Consider the following 20,830-nt stretch of genomic DNA (forward strand, 5'->3'; position numbering starts at 1 on the left):
TTCATTAATGTTTGTACTTTTCAGTGTAAAGTACTTCACCTTCTTGGTTACATTTATTTTTAAGGATTTTATTCTCTTTGATTCTAATTTACATGGAATTATTTTCTCAATATTTTTGAATTGTGTTAGTATATAGAAATTCAACAGATTTTGAGTGTTGATTATGTATCCTTCAAATTTGCTGAATTTATTTATTTCTAATAATTTTGTGTGAAATCTGAGGTGTTTCTGCATATAAGATCATGTCATCTGTTAAGAGAGAATTTTACTTCTTTTCCAATTTTAAATACCTTTATTTCTTTTCCTTGTTTTATTACACTGGCTAGTACTTTATTTATTTATTTATTTATTTATTTATGGCTGTGTTGGGTCTTCGTTTCTGTGTGAAGGCTTTCTCTAGTTGCGGCAAGTGGGGGCCACTCTTCATCGCGGTGTGTGGGCCTCTCACTATCGCGGCCTCTCTTGTTGCGGAGCACAGGCTCCAGATGCGCAGGCTCAGTAATTGTGGCTTACGGGCCCAGCTGCTCCGCGGCATGTGGGATCTTCCCAGACCAGGGCTCAAACCCGTGTCCCCTGCATTGGCAGGCAGATTCTCAACCACTGCACCACCAGGGAAGCCCCCTGGCTAGTACTTTTAATACTATGTTAAAAAGAGGGGGCAAAAGTGGGCATTCTTGTCTTCTTTCTTATCTTGGGGGAAAAGATTTCAGTCTTTCACCATTGAGTATGATGTAGCAGTGGATTTTTCATACATGGTTTTCATTTTGTTGAGGAAGTTTTCTTCTATTCCTAGTTTGTTGACCTTTTTTATTTGTAGAAAAATTATTAAATATTGTCAAAGGATTTTTGTGAATCAATTGGATGGTCATTTCTTCTGTATTCTTTTAATGTGGTATATTATGTTAATTGATCTTTTGTATTTTGAACCAACAGGATGTAATTGACATTTATAGAATACCAAAACCAGCAGAATATGATTTCTTCTCAAGCTGACGTGTAACATTAGCCAAGGTAGACCACATTATGGACCATAAAACACACCTTAACAATTTAAAGGAATAGAAAGTTTACAATTTATGTTTCAGATCATGGTGGAATTAAACTAGAGACCAATAACAGAAAGATATCTGGAAAGTCCTAAAATACCTGGATATTAAACAACACACCTCTACATTATACATAGGTCAAACAAGTCTCAAGAGAAATTTTAAAATGTATGAAATGAAATGAAAATGAAAATACAACTTCTCAAAATTTGTGAAATGCAGTGAAAGTTGAAAGAGACTTGTAAGTTTTTCTTTGCCATGATATATAATCTTATGGAGACTGTAAATGAAATTTTAGGAGAGAGACTAAGAAGACACCAAGCAGCTGTCTGGGTGTTTTAAAAACTCATCTGAGTGGATAAAATATCCACTCTGTTCCAATTAGTCTTTTCAGCCTCTGGTAGTTGCATTTGGGGTCCCTACATTTCTCAAGAGCTCCAGAGGAGAAGGAAGCCTAAAGCTTGAGTGACTGTAGAGAGTTTAAGGGCTAGAGTGGGAAGGGGAAAGTCTTACAAGGGTGGATTGAGGGTTGAAGTATGTAGAAAGGGGGACATATTGATAGAGCTCAGGATAGGGATCTCCTAGATTTGTAGGGGAACATATTAATATTTCAGGTCTTGGAAGAGCCAGTACCCTTTCCATTTGGATTTTTAACAGCCAGAATGGAGGTGCTGCATGGGCTAGAAGTAGTAACCAGAAATCCCTTATCTAATAATCCTTGAATTATTGGGCAGAGTTCCTCAAGCCCCTCTGGTGTTAAGTTATATGGGGGAATCCTAGGGAGGAGCATGGAGAGAGCTACCTCTACCTAACATAGCATTCAATTATGGGGTTCTGCACCACAAAATTACCCAATATCAGTGGAAATTCCTTGTCTACAATGAGGAGAAATCCTGTCCACTAATTGGCTTAAATCCTCAGTAAAATGGGTACTAGGTTGAAGAGGACAGAGAAACTTAGGGAAGTCATGCAAAGCCATTAGAGAAAACAGGTGTGAAGGAAATGAGTAGGGGACTTGTGAAAGAAGTCCTTCAGTGTACAATGAAGTTTAATACTCCAATTCATGAAGTTTTTGAGATAGTTGATCTAAGAAGCAAACTGTGTCGATATTGAAGGGATCTCATAAAGATATTGAGGGACTGGCAGGCAAACTGTGAAGCAAATTGTCAAAGCCCACCACTGGCAGTTTGGTGATTTTGAAGGGGCCAGAAAAAGAAGCAGTGTTAAGGGTGAAATGTGTCACTCCTATATCTATGAGAAATGTGGTAGGGTAATTCACAAAGGTAACTAATATCACCTTGTGAATTTAGTGGGAATTAAGGACATGGAATGTCTGCTTTCTCCAAGCTAACTTAATATTACTCCTGTGAAAAGGGTTTTGGGTTCTTTTCTTTCCATTTGAGAACAGGACATTCCTAAAACCAATAGACTTTTTCTTTGCAATACCAGCAAGCATCCTGGTCAATGGAGGCCCATAATTTGGGGTCCTGTCTTTGTTTAAGTTTTTCTAATTGCTTTAATTGTAAAGTCATATGATTTGGTTATGTATTTTCTCTTTTTTTAAGAAATGTTACCCTCACAGTGCTGGGCTAATGTCTGAGGTTCGGACACCTCAGCATTTTAACAGTAGACATTTTTTTTTTTTGGTAGTTTCATGAAGCTCGAGTCTTAGACCATTCAGAAAGTTGTGGCTAGAGTAAAGCCTGCTTGGTAATTGAGTTCAAGCCCTGAATGCTCTTTCCAAGTAATGTCTAATTGCTGGTGATAATTTGCCATAGTTTCATCCTTTAGTTGTTTTCAATTTTGAGTACATGACCAATCAATTTTAACAGGATAAAACTCAGAATGGCTTCTAATAATTTTTCTTTAACACTTTTACTCTCTGACTGGACTCTGCAGTGGTTTGAGATCTCTTAAGGTCTTCCAAGATAGTAGTCCATTTAGTTTCTGAAACTAAAGAAAGGCATCTCTACAAATAAGTGGATAAGTTGATATAAGTTGGCGGATCTCAGAGAGTAAGTACCCAACACCTCCTGAATTGCTAAAAAAATTTCTTTCTTTCCTTTTGGGACTTGGGGGAAATCTTTAGTCATGGAATGTGATTGAAGACCAGGGTTTAAATGTTACTTTCTCAGTTTGTTCCTGGTTGAAAGTAGGTAGTGGGCGTGGCTTGAGCATCGTCTACAGAACGTGGAGTTTCAACACATTTATCTTTGAGGTTAACTGAAAGGCAAGAGAGTATTTTGAGAGGGGAAGGAAAAGGGACAGTAGAGAGGGGAGTATGGAGACACTGGAGGATGGGGTGTAGGGGACTGTGTTTGGGGAAAGCCAAGAAGGGTCTCAGGTTCTGAATGAGTGATCTTGGAATCTTTTTTGTTCCAGACTTTCTCTAAGATAAAGGTAGTCAGCAGGGATTCAAGAAGGGGGTGTTCAGTCAACTGAGGAGTTCTCATGTTTTAGGTCATAGACGTCTGGAATTCTAACCCAGTTCCAAGATTATACACAGACTCTTAAGAATTAAAAATCTGTCCTTACTGTGCTATCATCTGGAGCACTGGATCAGGAGTTGAACTCACTAATTGATCCCCCATCAATTAGTCAGGAATGAAGAAGAAGTCTCAACAGGTGCACAACTGAAGTTCAAGGTGAAGGTTCTGTGGGCACAATGGTGAATCTGATGCAACAACAGACTGTAATAGAAACATTATACTAACACTTCTTAAAATGGCAAGGAAGACTTTATTCAAGATTATTGCAATAAGGGTCAATGCTGTTTCAATAGAGAAGAAATATTGAGCTCTGTTACAAATATAGCAAAGTCAGTTGGGAATATATAGCTGACAAGCAGAGCTAGAGGGTCAGTGGATGAAAACTTACTGAAAGATAAGGATAGGGAAATTCTTGCTAAACTGGTTTAATAGGACTCTTGCTAAAGACAGACCAAGGGCTTAAATATTGAGTCTTAGTTCAGGTGCTGTAATAAAAATACTATAGACTGGGTGACTTAAACATCAGAAATTAACTTTTTAATAGTTCTGGAGGCTGGGAAGTACAGGATCAAGTTGCTGGCAGATCCTGTGTCTGGTGGTTTGTAGTTACCTGTTTACTCATTGTATGGTCATGTGGCAGAGAGCAGAAAGAGATCCTATGTTTAACTCTCTTTTTATTAGGGCATAATTCCATTCATGAAGGTTCTACCTTATGATCTAATTACTTTCAAAAACCCCCACTTCCAATACTATTACATTGGGAATTTAGGCTTTAACAGATGAATTTTGGGGGAACACAAACATGATGTCCATAGCATTCCATCACTGGCCCCACCAAATTCATGTCCTTTTCACATGCAAAATACATTCACTTTATCCCAACAGACTCCAAATTACAATTCTTAACACATTCCAACATCAGCTCTAAAATCTAAAGTCCAAAGTCTCATGTAAGTATAATCTAAATCAGATATGGTGAGGCTTGCGGTAAGAATCATCCTGCGACAAAATTCTCCAGTTGTGAACTCGTGAACACAGACAAGTTATATGCTTCCAAAATACAATGGTGGGACATGGATAAATAGCATAAGGATAGACATTCTATCCCAAAAGGGAAAAATAGGAAACAAAGAAGGAAGGTGTGCGTGTCCCAAGCAGGTCTAAATCCTAGCAAGGTAAGCTCTAGTAGATCTGAAGGCACAAGAATAATCCACTTTTTCTCAGTGCTCTGCCTTCTATATTTATTGGGGCAGAATCCTGCCCCAGGACCCACTGGGGCATCAGCCCTGCCTCCACAATTTTGCCTGGTGGGGGTTGTGTGGTTGAATCTCTTCCTGGCAGGGGTCATGTGCTCTGTGGCTCTGTTGGGTGGAGGTCATGCTGCTACAGATTCTCTGCTGGGCATTTTTCCCGCCCTTTGAAATCAAAATAAAGGCAGACCTGTACCCCTACCCCCCAAGTCCATGCACTTTGTGCTTGTGGTGGAAGTGGCAGCCCTGGTGATCTCTGAATTATATTTGGGTGTTCTTCTTCCCTTATCTTAAAGAATAGCACATATTAGCAGACATAGTCCTATGGTCCAGTTCTCTTGGGTCTAAGAAGTCCAACAGTCTTTCTTCATTTTATCCTATTTTCTCTGTTGCCTGTAGTTCCAGCTGGCAGTGTTTTTGCAATTACAGTCTCATCTCTATTCTTGCTTTTTGTTGAGATGGTTAATTAAATCCATGCTTCACACCACACTGATTTCCTTATCAAATGGTCCTGCCTCCACAACCTTACTGTGCTCTTCTGAATACATTTTCTTATTTTTTGTAATATGGTCAGCCTGAGAATTTTCCAAATCTTTACCTTCTGGTTCCTCTTTCCTTAACAATTACATCTTCATTATTTTCTCTCTTCTCATATTTTACTCTAAGCAGTTAGAAGGAATCAAACCTCTCTCTCAACACTTTTCTTAGAATCTCTTCAGCTAAATATCCAGTTTCATCTATCTTCTACCAAATAGTAGAACATGAACAAATTTGGGCAGGTTCTTTGTCACTTTATAAAAAGAATCATCTTACTTTCAGTTTCAAAATGATGTTCCTCATTTCTGTCTGAGTTCTCACCAGTATCATCTTTTTAGTTCTCTTCACTGCAATATTGGCTTTTTTTTTTTTTTGTATCTACTTCAAAACTCTTCCACCTTCTCTCCATTACCTAATTCCAAAGCTGCTTCCACATTTTTAGGTATTTGTTAAACTTTAGCACCTCACTTCTTGATACCAAATTCTGTCTTGGAGGGAACAAACATTCAGTCCACGGCATCAAGAGTAGGTGTTGAGAGTTTTGATCTGATATCAAAGGTGGGGAAATTCAATAAACTAACTTAGCAGGATTCTTATTAAAGTTGGGCTAGACAAGTTAAGGACAGGGGTCAAGGTCAAGTCCTAGCTGAGAAGAGTGCTCAGAGGAAACCTAACTAATATTTGGTGAAAGAGAACATCTTTGTCACTGGGAGAGGGGCTATATGTTTAAGAAGCAGATTAGACCCAAATGAAGAGAAACTGATTGAGGTAGAGGAACATCAGAAAAAGTGATTCATGTTGAAAAATAGGGTAGTAATGGAGGGAATAGAGCAAGTTGTCTAACCTATATGTAATCAGAAGTAGTAGCAGAGGAAAGAGAAAAGGGACAGAGGTCATATTTGAAGATACAGTGTCAGAGAATTTCCCAGAACTTTAAAAATCATCCATGTGCAAATGGAAGATTAAGTCCAAGTAGAAAAAAATTGTAAATCTACACCTGGGAAATCAGAGCAAAATTACAGCATACAAATGAGAATGTCTGAAAAATATTTACAGAGGAAAAGCATTTCGTTTACAGCAAGACAAAAGAAAGCTGATTTCTCAGTAGCATCAATGGAAGTGGAATGATAGTGCAAGAGAAAAAGTTCAAGGTAAAGAAAAAGATAGTTGTCAACCTAGATGTATGCAGGAAAAAAAACCTTTCAAAAATGGGTATAACATTCATATCTGGAGGAGAGTTTACCATGAGCAGACCAACTCTAATGGAAGTTCTAAATATTTTACTTTAAGCAGAAGTAAAAAGATCCAAGAGAAAGGAAGTCTGAAATGCAAAAGCAAATGAAGATCCAAGACAGCAGTAGATATGTGAAATAATAAGTGCATGAAACAATCATAATAATATATACTGGGATTGAAAAATGAGAAGACAGAATTAACATAAAATAATTCAGAAAGAGTGGGGTATAGATCAAGTGTTCTAAGGTCTTTGAATTATTCTGGAGGAGAGTAAAGGTAAACAATTTTGAGTTTGACGATTTAAGCATGAATTTTTTCACTTATATTGTAATCAGGTAAAGAACAGAGAAGGCTTTCAATTTCCATACTGTGAGGTATAAAAATGATTTTAACACATCTCAGTAATTCAGAAAATAAAAGACCAAAACATCAGAGAAGTTAGAAAATATTTTAAAAACATGATGAACAAACTTGGCCTAATGTTCAGTTGTAGAACCTGCACCCCCAAACAGAATACTCATTCTTTTAAAACAGACTTGGAACCTTCACATGAAGTTTACTTATATTAAACCACAAGGCAGGATTTGTAATATCTTAGGTCAGTTTTCCTAGAAGCAGAGACTGAGAGATGTAGTTTTGTGCAAGTGACTTATTGAGGGAGGGCTTTCAACAGAAGGGGTCTGAGGGAAGCAGGAGAGGGCAAGAAAGTAAAAATTAAAAAAGGTTATAGTCTCAGGTAGAAACTGGCTTCAGGTTCGTTCCATGGGATCTCTGTAGCACAACCAGCACCAGAGTTGGTCCCTCCTTGAAGCAAAGGGTTGGATATCTACAGCCCACATCAAGCATTGCCCGTGGGTCATCCCCTTTGGGCAGAGCAGTTCCCATTTATTCAAGGGAAATTCTCCAGAGAAGAGGGCTCACCAAGCCTATTATGACAACCAAATATGTCTTCAGACATTGTCAAATGTGACCTGGAGGCAAAATCAGCACCATTGGGAGGTGCTGAGCTGGAATAATTAAAACCATCTGTACGCAAACACATTCTGATCTCATAATTGGTGCTCCAGGGTTTGAACAGTCTCAAGGACTGAAGAAAAGCATTGAGGAAGGGGCCACTTAACAATGTCTACGGAAGATGTCTTGTTTGCCTTAAAATATGTTTAAATTGCCTAACTCTCTGTGTAGAAGATAAAAGTAACAGGGTTCAATCCACTGACTCAGGCTGTACTTCCTCAGGTCTCTGTTTTTTGTTGTTTTATTAATGGGGAAGGAAGGGTGCCCTATTTTACTAAATTTTTTCAATAACTTTTTGTTTCATTTTTTATTCAGAATGATATTATGTAAACAACTGAACTCAGAATAAAATCCAAAACTCTCAGTATTAATTCAAAATAAGGCTAAGTAAAATCCCTAAATTTCCCTGCTTTGTATAATACATTTATCTTTTAGAGAGAGTGCTTTCTTTTGAGACACAGAACCATCAAAGGCAAACCCAATGTAAATGACAATGGTGATGATGATAATGATGATGACAAGAGCAACAAATACAATGCTAGCAAGATTCACCTTCATCAATTCATGCTTTGATTATTAATGATGGATTTTCTATATTTTTTAAAAACAAAGTTACACTGCAGAGAGTAAAAGTCATACACAGTTCTGAATGACATCAAAGTGGATTCTTTTAAATATAACTGCATTTAGTCACTCAGAAAATATGTATTGACCACTGACCATGTGCTGGGCACTGTGGGAGGTATTGGGACGGCATTGAGCATTCTGTGGTTAGTATAACAACCGTGGTCCCTGCTCATGCATTTTTTTTAGTTCATAAATAAGACATTAAAACAAGTTATACAAACAAGTATAATATTTGAATTTCTGGTAAGCAATGTAAAGGAATACAGCACAGGGTGCTATGAGTAAGTATGGAAAGGAGACCCAGTTTAGATTAGTCAGTCAGCAAGCCTTCCCTGACAGAATGAGAGTTCAGATGAATTTTAGTAAGAGCACAATTAGGAACAAAATGAGAGAAGTGAATTCTAGACAGAAGGAGAGTTTGTGTACAAAATTCCTGATTGGAGAAGAGTTGGGTGTGTTTGGTACCTTAAGGCAGGGCCATATGCTGAAGCTGAGATAACACGTGAGGAGGAGAGGGGCAGGCAGGAGCTGGATGATGTAGGATCCTGTAACCTCCATATGGAGAACGCGTGCTCTTAAGACTTTTATGCAGAAAGGTGACATGACTTACTTTGTATTCTAAAAACCTCACTGCGACTACTAGGTGAAAACGAATTGGACACTGATAAAAATGATGATACCTGGCCATGCCATCAGCCCTACAAACAAGCCAGTCTGGGGCTTCCTAAAATTACTAGCCTGTTTATAAAAGATTTAAATGTTAAGTGCCATATACTTGCTCTTGAAAAATAACAATGAGAGGTGCTGTAACTCTTAGATGTAATTGTTGATGAAAAACTAATCAGTTGATCTATGAAAGAAATGGAAAATTTTATTCAAGCCAAATTTAAGGACTGTAACCTGGGAAGAGCATCGCAGAAAGCTCTGAGAACTCGTTTCACCCATTAGAAGTCAAAGCACAGTTTGTTTATTTTTTTTTAATTGGGGTATATTTGTTTTACAATGTCATGTTAGTTTCTACTGTACTGCAAAGTTTAGTAGAGTTCCCTGTGTTATACAACAGGTTCTCATTAGTTATCTATTTTATACAAGGCACAGTTTTAAAAGATTTTTGAGACAGAGGGCTGTACATAAAATGACGTATTATTGGTAGTTCACACAATCAAGAGCTAAGCGTCATTGTGGCCCTTAACAAGATCAGGAAGGAATGTTACCTCTTAAAGAGTTGTCTTGGTGCTAGGAGAACGTTGTCCTTTATGGTTGAGCAGGTATTTCTGCCAAGGCTGGAAGTCTGGTTGATGCATAATGCAGTTACGCAATGCACAGAAGGAGGGAGACAGGCAACCAAAGGGCAGAGAAAATTTTTATGCTTAAATTTTTCTTCTCTTGCCATAAAATATAAACTTTATTTCACGTAATGTTTCTCCCCTTGCTCCCTCCAAATTGCACATGCTCCCAGTCATGACTTCCTTTTTATTTCTTCTAGCTTTAGTGAGATATAATAGATATATAACATAGTTTATGTTTAAGGTGAAGAGTAATTAGGTTTCAAAATGATCTAGAATAACGGTTGTCCAGCCAATCTCTTAAATCACTCAAGGAGACTTGAAATGGCATTTCTTGTAAACATAATTCAGACTGAAACTGAAAGCATGGAAGAGCTCCTTTTATAACAGGCTCATTTCTGGGAAATCAGCATGTTTTCTGTATGAGCAAAAGGAGAGCCTGATTTTGAATATCTAAATCCGTAACAGGATGTGAAAAGTGTTCAGACAATTAAGTCAGTGTCCCTAAAGTGTTTCTGCAGATTCTCTTTAGACACCACACTCTTCCTCTGGGATACACTGTATTTCACTGGCCAGAAAAATCCCATGGAATGTTCAACTTCTGCTTAGTTGGGAATGAAACAAAGCAGGAGCCTGTGGGGCTCCTGGGCATGGAAATCTTTCAAACAGTTGCCAACCAGGGAAGGGAGGGGATGCAGAGACAAGGGAGGGGCAGTCAAGAAACAATAGTGCAACCTTGGGGCAGGGTCCTGGTTCCACTTCAAGGGGCACACATAAGAATATCTTTGAGTTCTTCTGCAGAAACAAACCCCGCAACAAATGGAAGATGAAGTACTTGATGAAGCATTCTTCATTCCAGAGAGAAGGTGATAGTTTGATAACCTTGAGAACCACAGCTCATCAGGGCATGGCCTGAGGCCAGATTAAAAGAATGTAGGCCCTGCACACACCAAGATCCTTATTAGCAACCCCAACATTGAACCATTGCTATAAAACTTCCCAGCTAATCCCTCCAGTTTGGGACACACAGTTTTTGAGGGCAAGAGCCTGCTGTGTCCCCCTTTGCCTGGCAAAGCAACAAAGCTATTCTTTTCTACTTCACGCAAAACTCTGTCTCCAAGTTTCAATTTGGTACCCGGTGCACAGAGGTTGAGTTTTTGGCATCAGGAACTTCACCAACTCCCAGAGTGGTATAATTCAAAATGTGTAATTCAATTTAAGCTGCATGCCTCTGTCCTCCTATGGTACATTTTGCCAAAGATTTCCAAAGCAAAGTTATCTGGCCACTATTTGAGCTCTTAGAATATAGCAGAATAGATATTGGGATAACGTTATCAAAAGATAAAACAAAGGTTCATTATTTTAACATCTGACCCCCCCCCCCAAGACTTGATAGAGAGGAAAATGCACATGTTAGTAAAATGTTTTGGCATGCCTTCTGGAGCAGAGAGGGAGAAAACAAGGATGTGTCTGTGTTGTCCAAGTTACTGTGCCTGACACACAGTGAGGCCAAACAAACCAAAACGTCAGAGTTTGGAGCAGAGAAAGTTTATTGCAAAGGCCAAGCAAGAAGAACAAGAGGCTCCTTCTCAAAAGGCCTAAACTCTCTGATGGTTTTCCTGGAAGTGTTTTTAAATGTAAAATTGGCAGGATGTGTGTCTTCCTTTGGATATGTTTGTTGTGAGGTAACAGGGTGATATCTCTGGAATCTCCACCTCTGGTTCCAAGCAGTCTGAGGTCTATGAGCTTATGGTCAACATATAGTCACCATCCTCCACCTGCCTGGGCATCTTAGTTTCTGTCTAAGAACTCAGAGATATGTATCCTTGTATTATCTCTACCCCTTCCGGAGGAACTAGGAGTCCTGTGACTCTATTGTCCTATTAACTGCTTGAGCCTGCTCTTTGGAACTCAGGGAAGGCTTAGGAGACTGAAGCCTTTTTTTGTTCTTCAAAGAACAGGAGACACAGATGGGTTTTTGTACCCGGGAGGGCCCCTCAGGGTCCTGCTAGGTTTCATCAGCAGAAATCTAAGCAATAAAAATGTTGCTAAATTGCTTTGTTAGAGAAATTTCAATTGCTCCCCAAAGAAGGGAGTGAGTAATGGAAAGAATAAAATAGGGAGAGGAGAAAGGATCCAGCAAGGTAGAAAGGGCTGGACTTTGATGGAATGAAGAGCTCACGGTTCCCTGCAAAGTTGTGTTGGGCAAATAAATCTTAGGAATAAAGTTGTTTTCCCCCATCTTCAGTAAAATCTATTACACTTACATGAGCTTTTTGGATGGTCTTGCATTTTTCAGTGGGTTTATAGGAGGTGCTATCTGCAGCTCTGACTCTTATTGAATTACCATCTAAAAAGTGAGAGGTCGCTTTCCCGAGGACTGCAAAAGTTATGCTGCAAGTGACCAGACATTGAGACAGCATGATGTCATCCAGCCCTAGAAATTGCCCAAATGCCACAGGAAAAAATAAAAGCACTCCTTGATCTGTTTTCCCCTTTGGGAGGCTGTGTAATTTAGACAGACTGCTTGAATTAGATAAATGAGTTTTTATTCCCATAAATCTTCTTAGCAGAGTGAAGAAGGCTGTCATGTACTAATCAACAACAATAAAAAAAAGAGCTCTGAAAGTGAATTCCTAGGGAAAGGAATAGAAGTCCATGACACATAATATTGGACTGTTCTAAACTCTTTACTATGTCTCATGTGTCAAGACAGAGTGCCTTGGTGACTGGGTTCTCTGCATGAGATTGGCTCTGATAAGTACTGAAGGATGAGCTACAGACTCATGTGCTGCCAAAAACTAGGGATGGTCTTAGAAGTATTGAAAAATGAAAGCAGCCTAAATGTGTTTTAGTGGGTAAACCCAAATGTTATATCCATATCTGTATAAACAGCTCTACAAGAATACATACATCCACACACAGACATCAAAACAAAACCAGAAAAAAGATCACGTGAAAAAAGAAATGTTAAAAACAGCTACATACTGTGGACAAAGAATGCCACCTGCCATGTCAGCAAACAGAGGATGTTGTGGCTATCAAGCCATCAGCCACCACAGTTGCCCCCAAAGGTGAGCCCTGAGGGAACTAGGATGGATGAAATGGCACAGGACCAGGTGGGGCCCTCCCAGGTACAAATACTTTCTGTGTTCCTCCTCTCTTGTTTGTAGGAAACAGGCCTCATTTAGCCTCCTTGACCTTCCCTGAGTTCCAAAGGGCGTATTCAAACAGTGGCTTTTCCGGGAAGGGAGGAAATGAGGACACAAAGGAGGAGCAGTCAAGAAACAATAGTGCAGCAATAGGTCAGGGTTCTGTTCCTCCTCCAGGGATATGCATAACAGTATCTTTGAGTTCTTCTGTAGGACCTAAGCCCCTCCCCCCCACCCAGGTGAAGGATGGTAACTTGAGGCTGAGCACAAGATTCCTGGAACACCGCCCTGTTACCACATCACCAACCAATCAGAAGAAAGTCTCCACACAGTGGAAGATAAGGAAGACTCTGCTGTCCTCCCCAAATGTATCTCCCTGTAAAAAGTATCATGGTCCAGCAGGATCTTTGTAGTTGGCTTCTGGACACAAGTTGCCTTCTTCCCAGGTTGCTGGCCTCCTGAATAAAGCAAACTTTTCTTTCCAAACAACACTTGCCTCTAGAGTATTGGCTTTCAAGTGATGATCAGCTGAACCTGCATTTGGTAACATGGAGATAAACAGGCTGTCAACCACCAAGCCACCACCCACTGCAGCTGCCCCCATCAGGTGATTCAGGGTGGAAAAGAACAGTATACTGGCCTTAGATAGTTACATTGCATATCAAAGGAATGATTTCAGTGAACCCAGACACTTGCAACTTCCCATACTTGGAAAAGTGCTAAATTCATTAACTTGAGACATCTGGTTTTCTTCAATTAATAGTAATCTTTTGCTGTTCTGACTGCCTGGTTTTTGTTGCAAAAACTCATATATACTGCTCCTCCCTTTCCTCTTCTGAGCAGTCTCTCAGAGCTATCTGAGAGGCTGCCTTCCAGGCTTAAGTCCTCAGAAAATCTGCTGAATAAAACATGATTCTCAACTTTTAGGTTGTGCAGTTCTTTCAGTGGACAATACATAAATGATATCATTTTTATAACAAAGTCACAAAAGCAGATGTCAAATGGCCAATAGACATGTGAAAAGATGCTCACTATATGAGTCATTAAAATTACAATATGTTACCCTACACATCTGCCAGTATTTAGGATTGATGAGGTTGTGGATCCCGTGGAAATCTCCACACTGCTAATGCAAATACAAATTAGTACGACTATAAGATTGTTTGACAGTGTCTGCTAATGTTGAACATATGCTTTTACAGCTCATTTTCTATGTATATATAAAAGAAGAATGTGCACATATGTGCATATTTGAACTGAAAGATATGTACAAGTATTTTGATAACAATTTTGTCATAATAATCCAAAAAACTGGACAATGCTTAAATGTCCATCAACACTCATGTGGATAAATAAAATGTGGTGTACATTTAGAATGGAATACTATATAGCAATGAGAATAAATGATCTACATCTACATATAAAATATAGACTAACCTTACAAGCATAATATTGAAAAAATATACTAGAAGTGCATATTTTATTATTAAATTCATATAAAATGCTAAAGCAGGATAGTGGTTATGCTTGATGAGGAGAGATGGGAGTTGGTAGAACCAAAATGTGAGCATGAGGAAAACTTTGGGGGGTCCAGTTATGATCTAATTTTTGTATTTAGGTGTGACAATGTGGATGTGTCGTGTTTGAAAATACATAGAGTTCTACACTTATGAAATGTGCACTGCTCTGTATGTATATTTATGCCCTAAGAAGTTTGTGTAAAACATATGTGGGAATAAATCTAACAAACATATACAAAGGCTATACATGGAAAAGTACAGACTATTACTGAGAGATTTTAAAAGGCTTAATAAATGGTGGAACATATAAAGATCAAAGAATGCAAGATTCATTTTTTTAAAAAATCATTTATTCCCAAATTTATCTATGGATTCAATGCGATTCCGAACAAAATTCCAAAGGGTATATATTTGTGAACATAAAGATAAGGTTAGGGCTTCCCTGGTGGCGCAGTGGTTGAGAGTCTGCCTGCCAGTGCAGGGGACACGGGTTCAAGCCCTGGTCTGGGAGGATCCCACATGCCGCGGAGCGACTGGGCCCGTGAGCCACAATTGCTGAGCCTGCGCATCTGGAGCCTGTGCTCTGCAACGGGAGAGGCCGCGATAGTGAGAGGCCCGCGCACCGCGATGAAGAGTGGCCCCCACTTGCCGCAACTAGAGAGAGCCCTCGCACAGAAACGAAGACCCAACACAGCCACAAATAAATAAATAAATAAATAAAATTAAAAAAAAAAAAAAAAGATAAGGTTATTCTAAAGCTTACATGAAAATGCAGAAACCCAAGAACAGCCAAGGCAATTGTGAAGAAGAACAAAATGAAAGAACTTATTCTGTCAGATGTCAAATCTTATTATAAAGCTAGAATAATTAAGATATCATGATATTGGTGCACACGTAAAGAAATGGATAGATGCAACCAACTAGAGAGCTCAGAAACAGACTGACACATTTATGGAGAGGTGATTCAGGGCAACTATAGGAAAACCATATTTTTTTGAATAAGTGGTGCTGGGTCAATGTTATATGTATGGAGAAACAAACCCCAAAGCCTGATATTTACATCACAACATTCACAAAGTCAGTTGCACAGGGATTGTAAATCCAAAGGTAAAAGGCAAAATAATAAAGTTTTAAGAAAATGTTAAAGAGATTATTTTCATGTCCTCCAGGCTTAGAAAAAGGACACTAAAGTACTGACCACAAATAAAGAATTGAAAAATTTAACCATTTAAAATTAAGATTCCCAGTACATCCAAAGACACCATAAAAGAATGAGAAGCAAATCAAGGATTTTATATATATATATATATATATATATATAAATATATATATATATAAATAAATATATACATATAGACAGCTTTGTTTGTAGACATGTATTATGTATGTATATATGTATGCATACACACACACAGAAAGAAACTCAACCTCAGAATATATAAAGGGATCATCGAGTGAAGAATAAAAGACAGAAAACACCTAAGACTAATAAGCAAGACATTAAACAGGTAAGACCAAAATAAGATATCCAAGTAAGCAATAGATGTGAAAAGTTGCTGCACCTTCCTATTTATCAATAATAATTATCTAAGAGAATCAAACTTATCTGCAACTTAAACTAGACACTCACAAAAATGACTACAGTTTTGAAGTCTGGCATTTCCACATGATGGTGACAATATGAAGCATTGGAAATTTTATACATTTTTGGTGAGAGTATACATTGGGATATCCATATTGGAAAATTGTTGGATAATATCTACCATTAAAGGAACAAATGTATACAATAGGATGAACTAATTTTAGTCCTAGATAACCAACTGAAATATTACTCAACATTATAACTGTGAGGTTAATCCATGTTGTTGGGTTTAACTATAGTTTCACTATTTTCTTTACTATAAGACATTCCATTGTACAAATACATCACAGATTATTTAGCTGTTTTACTGTGGATGGACATTTGGGTTACATTCACTTCAGAGCTTTTATATATACTGCTGCTAAGATCATTCTGCCCCTATTTTTTTATGCACATGTAACCACATTTCTGTTGGATGTGTACTTAGGAGTGAAATGGCCAGGTCATAGGGAACTTAAGTTCAACTTAAGTAGATGATTCCAAACAGTTTTTCTGAGTGTACGTTGAGTCATCTTGAGATAAACATATGTTTCCTAAAAGAGAAATAACTTTTCAGAAGCATTACTAGTCTGAAATAATGTGTGTATATTTAATGATTCTATGTCTTCATAGTGGCAGACAGTTTATATTTATTTGGATACGGTGTATCCATGGCAGCTAACAAAATAATGTGTGGAATGAACTTTGCTGTAAGTAGATATCTCTGACTCAACAGGCTGTGTATAATATCCCAGAAGTGGGAGGAGCAAAATGGATGAAAAGGAGAGAAGAGGAAGAGGACAAGACAGAAGAAGGAAAAGAGAAAGGAAAAAAGGCATCAAGGATGCTGATTCTGTCAAACTTTGGTGAAATATACTGGGCATACAATCTTAGCAAAAGTTAGCCACAGCTTTCCTCAGTTATAAGGACTTGATCTCTTTCTTCAGGTTTGATCATTTCTCCTACACTTTGGGAAGAATATTTGCTGGGTAGCTCTGCCACTGTGACCTAACTCTGGTGGTCAGGTTTGGGGTGGAGCACCTCAAGATACACAGAAGTAGCCCATCTGACAACCGGAACCCACTACGACCTGGGGCCCTGGACCCTTCAGAGAACACTCATACACCTGAAACTAATACAACATTGTTAATCAACTATACTCCAATATAAAATAAAAAATTAAAAAATAATAGATAACCAACAAGGACCTGCTGTATTACACAGGGAACTCTATGCAATATTCTGTAATAACCTATATAGAAAAAGAATCTGAAAAAGAATGGATATATGTATATGTATAACTGAATCACTTTGCTGTACACCTGAAACGAACACATTATAAATCAACTATACGTCAGTATAAAATAAAAATTAAATAAAAAAAAAAATAATGAGAGAGAGAAAGAGGGAGGGCAGGCAGCATTCCTTGGTTCAGTTGGTCAGGAAGGACTCTTTCTTTGGGCTTGGATCAGTGCCCAACCCTCATCCCCTCATTGTCAGTTGCTGTGTCTCAGTAAGTACAGGGTCACTATCCTTTATCCCAGTTAAGTTTCAACTCTAGAAATTGCCAAGTTTAATTTAAGGCATTTTTAAAAAGCTGTCTCTGATATTGTTGCATATACTTTTAGAGATATGACCGAATTTTAAGTTGTAAATATGATTCTGTTTTGTGAGATGAGCTCAGGATAACCCAGGCAAAGATTATAGTTTTCTAGCTGCTCTTGCATCTAGGTGTGGCCATGTGCACATGGAGGATGAGCAGAAGTATATGTCCCTTACTTGTGGGTCTGGACCAGAGAATTTTGAGCCTGTTCTCCACCAGTCACTCCTGTTCAACTTACTGTCTGGATACCAGATGATGTGGCAGGAGTTAACCTTTGAACTTGCAGATGTGTACCATGTCTTAGGGGGTACCGAACAACAAATGGAAGGAAGCTGAATCTCTGAATGACTCTGTGGAACCTAGAGTAGTGGGACCGTATAGTAATATGTCCTCTAAGCTGTAGTACCAACCTCCTGAGCCATCTCTATCTCCAGTGTTCTCACCTTATTCTCTCTTCCTGCCATTAGAGAGAGGAAGCTCAAACGTGACTCTGAGCATGCCTAGTAACCTTCAAAGTCTCTACCTGCCTGTGGAATATCGTCCATGAGCCAGGTCTTTCAACTTTATTCTCAGTGAGCCTATTACACTGGCTACATGGACCTGGCTGTTTCCCAGCACCTAGCCCCTACATGTGTATATTTGGTCATTGCCTTCCTTTGCTTTAAAATATGTTTCCTCCAAATACCCTTTCTGAAATCTGAATCACCCTTTAAGATCCAACAGAAATGATACCTCCTCAGTGAAGCTATCTATCACCTTCCAAACATAATTAACTGTTGCTTTTGTAGAAAATAAGCACTTTATTTACGACATCATATTTTACACCCAATCACGTCTTGCTTTATTTTATAATATTTGCCTCCTTCAAGGTATAGGTTGGATGTAGGTGAGAACCTTGCTCTGTTCATCTTTAAATATGCAATAGCGATGAACCTCACAATTGTATTACATGTACCAGTAAGTTGTACCACCAAGTGTTGCAGGAAAAAAATCAAGTATTAAAAAATACCAAGTAAGACAAGTATTAAAAATTGCTCAGGGACTTCCCTGGTGGCACAGTGGTTAAGAATCTGGCTGCTAATGCAGGGGACACAGGTTAGATCCCTGGTCCGGGAAAATCCCACATGCAGCGGAGCAACTAAGCCTGTGCACCACAACTACTGAGCCTGCGCTCTAGAGCCCTCAAGCCACAACTACTGAGCCCGCGCACCGCAACTACTGAAGCCTGAGTGCCTAGAGCCCGTGCTCTGTAACAAGAGAAGCCACTGCAATGAGAAGCACACACATCACAAGGAAGAGTAGCCCCCTCTCGCCGCAACTAGAGAAAGCCCTAGCGCAGCAACAAAGACCCAATGCAGCCAAAAATAATAAATAAATTAATTAATTAATTTAAAAAAATTGTTCATACTAAAATTCAAATATGAGGGGAAGAACCTTAATAGACAATAAAACCAGAAAACTGAGAGAAAATATTTGAAGCATTTGCCAGCTTTAAAAAATTTGTTGATTATGATTTCTTTACTCATTTTGAGTAAATATACACTTTTGAATTTGTACCTTTATATTATTTTATTTGAAATAAACACTCAAAACATATAACCTCCAGACCGCCATTCCCATAGATCCACTACAAAAAAAAAAAGGAAAAGTATGCTACAAAATAATAGTGATTATTTCTGGACTGTAAAATTAGGAGTTTCATAAACTCACTTATTGTTAATGAAAAAGTACTTATGTTAATAACAAGAGTACTTTAAAAAGAGGGAGAGTGGGAGAAACGAAAAGAGATTCAAAGCAAAAACACTGAAACCAAAAAAATCCTGATTGCCTCCCACCAGAAGTAGCCCTGAGAGACAGGCTGCTGAACGATCTCGGCCCGCTGCTACTTTGCTCACATTCACACCTTCTGCTCTGTCCCCACTGTGGTGTCAAGGACACCTAAGCCAGCAGTGGAGGAGGGGCTGGCCTGGATTTCGCCCGCACTCTGGGGTCTCTCGCCTCGGTTAAGAAAGATAAAAGCCTGTAACAATTAAACCCAGGAGAAGCGCGTGTCCTTTCGATTTCGTTTCTTATAAACCTCACCCATAACAGGATGGCTATAATAACTTGCTTGCTTTTCAGCTTCTAAAGAGAAGAGTTTGTTTCCGGAGGAACCAGATGCAAGAGGAACCCCAGGGTAGAGCCAGAGCAGCTGAGAACTTGTCCCCCGGCTGCAGCGCCTGCGCCAAGTAAGCTTGCTTCGAAACTTTACCTTCCAAGCACATTTCCGTTAAATAACAAAAATAAATCCCCCAGCCCAGACCCCACACTGCAGGAGGGAAGGCTGCCAGCGGCCGGGGCGGGACTGTGTGAGGCCAGCGGGGTGCTTTGCTGGGGTAGCTCAGCGTCTTCGTTTGGATCTGGGGCGGCTGCGAAGCATGTCCCCAGATGGCGCTGCTCTCCCTGGGGCCTCAGTCCAGGGCTGCAGCAAAGAGACCTGCTTGGGAGGAGGAGTGCATCCTACCTAATCTGAGGAAAGGGAGCTGACTTCTTTTTAAGGACTGAGGGACCAAATCCCGCCTCCTAGAAGGGGAGCCGGGTGGGGAGCTCCCTCCTGCCCCCTCCTTCCATCCTCAGACACTTCCTGGCTGCACTCCGCTGGGCACTGTAAAAACAAAAAAGAAGGTCCTAGACATACAATTTAAACATTTCGAAAAAATTCTTGTATTGACCATATGTAATAGTCCAAAGATTCTGCAAAGCTGTATTTATATGAAATAATTCATTCTCACACTTTCTAAACAACCCTTAAAAATAACTATAAGGTCTAAGCCTGTTTTCTGATGCTTCGTTGTTTCCAAATGTGTAGTCCCTACCAAACAAACAAACAAAAACAATCCATAAATTACTGTTATTTTCAGTTTCAATTTTTTGCTGTTTCCTTTGTGAGAATGAAAAAAATTCCTCAGTTTGCTATCAACTTCCTTAAGATAGCAGCAGAAAAGTGGAAGGAGGACAGAGAGGAAGGATGAGTGGGAAACAACCAGGAGCTTTTTCTGGAACTCACTGATCTGAAGAGCTGTGGAGCAGAAATGCTGATTTGTCAACTTTCTTTGGCATGCAAATTAGTCTTGAGCTCAAAACTCTCAATTTCTGATTCAAAATGGTATGTGAGGAATGAAGAGGTCAGGGAGAATGTAGCCTGATAGTCTATACTGCAGGGTTCAGATGCTGGCTTTAGTTCTGAGAAAGCTTAGCTTTTCCATTTAGACCAGTGGTAGGTAACGAGGTGACAGCCTCACACTGTGTCACATAACCAGGACAGCAGCAGGTGGAGTGGAAAGAACCCTGCCTGGAGAGATGAGAGATTAGGGTCTCCTCCTGGCTCTTTGGAGGGGGGAGCAGGGGCGGGAAGCATTTTTTCCATCCATGACCTCAAGCTTCCTCAGTGTATATGCATTAAGAGAGAC

The 20,830-nt window shown here is 39.2% G+C and overlaps 1 protein-coding gene across 1 annotated transcript in view; it reads left to right on the top strand.

Moving 5' to 3' along the window:
* The first annotated feature begins 15,491 nt into the window (after window positions 1–15,491).
* LOC309668061 (uncharacterized protein) overlaps window positions 15,492–20,830 on the top strand; it is a 49,008-nt gene continuing 43,669 nt past the window's right edge. Inside the window, exon 1 of the mRNA XM_082477289.1 lies at window positions 15,492–19,609. The gene's annotated coding sequence lies outside the window, so the exon portion shown is untranslated. The remainder of the gene's footprint in view (window positions 19,610–20,830) is intronic.

The sequence above is a fragment of the Balaenoptera physalus genome (genome assembly GCF_965194825.1).
Source record: "Balaenoptera physalus genome assembly, chromosome: 1".
Classification (NCBI taxonomy): domain Eukaryota; kingdom Metazoa; phylum Chordata; class Mammalia; order Artiodactyla; family Balaenopteridae; genus Balaenoptera; species Balaenoptera physalus.